Source organism: Trichoplusia ni, chromosome 19 (assembly GCF_003590095.1).
Source record: "Trichoplusia ni isolate ovarian cell line Hi5 chromosome 19, tn1, whole genome shotgun sequence".
Classification (NCBI taxonomy): domain Eukaryota; kingdom Metazoa; phylum Arthropoda; class Insecta; order Lepidoptera; family Noctuidae; genus Trichoplusia; species Trichoplusia ni.
This window is the reverse complement of record NC_039496.1, coordinates 7,417,742-7,418,954: the sequence shown is the minus strand read 5'-3', so window position 1 is coordinate 7,418,954 and position 1,213 is coordinate 7,417,742.

The following is a 1,213-nucleotide window of genomic DNA, read 5'->3' as shown; positions in this document are numbered from 1 at the left end:
AGACACTTATTCAGATTTTGAGTCAGTCAGTAAATTTTATTTCTTGAAAAATATCGCCTTTTGCCTTACTACAGTACTGCTTGCATCATGCATGGCTTTGTGTTTTTTAACGGTACCGTTGAAAACTCACATTCATTGATTGATTCAATAAAAAAACGTGAGTAATATAGTAATTAGCCATAGTTCTACGTTTTCAGGTAAAATCGCATTTTAAATTCACTAGTTTGCACTGTCAAGTACATAATTTTATTACAGACAGTCTGTGGTGAGCGAATGAACTTATAAAGCTGTGTAGGAAAGACTAACCGATAAAAGTCGAGTATTATTCCTATTTTGAATTTATTTTTATCCCCTTTGATTTAATTAATGTTGAGTATAAGATGGTGTGTTGTATTGGGATCGGTTAGAAGCTAAGGAAAATAGATAGGACAATTTTATGAAATTGAAGAACTAAAGTCAATTTTGTATACTGGTAACTTGGTGTGAAATGTCAAAAATTGGATGAAACAATCATTCGTGTTGAAAAGCGCGGGAAACTTTCAAACTTGGCGGACGCGGTTTTTTGGTTTCTTGGGAAAAAAAAAAATTTTTTAGTATTTTAATCATTTTAATCATCAATAGTAGTAAGTTTATGTACATATTCTTTTCTTCTTAGTGTAAATATACTTTTCCCTTCCATTGGTAAGTCATTTTTAACTAATTACTTAAGATTACAATGAACGACCCGCCTGACCCGGGGGACTTTGTTCCCCCGGCAGGTAATTTTGTGACCATCCAGTCCAATGAGTCTGGAATGGAAACTGATGGGTCCACATCGACCCGGAGTCTAAAAAGACGTATGCATGTGTGCAAACACTGCAATAAGCGTCGTCGGAGGCACATTGGCACTGATTCGGTTGGCTGCGGATGTCAAGATCCCCAAAGTTTTTCCGAGAACATAAGTAATAATACTCCAAAGAACCCAGTTCCGGTTACTCCTCAAACATCCATAGGCAGAAAAAACTACGAAAAAACAGATAGTGCACCATATGTGATACATGTTCAAAAAGAAGTTACATCACCTAACGACGGTACCACATTGCATCCTATCACCTTCGGCAAATTTTTTAAAAAAACATTCTTTCACTAACATAATTAATGGTAGCGTTAAGCGGATAGGGCGAAACAAAATTTCCATGGCTTTTTCCAACCACACAGACGCTAATAATTTTCT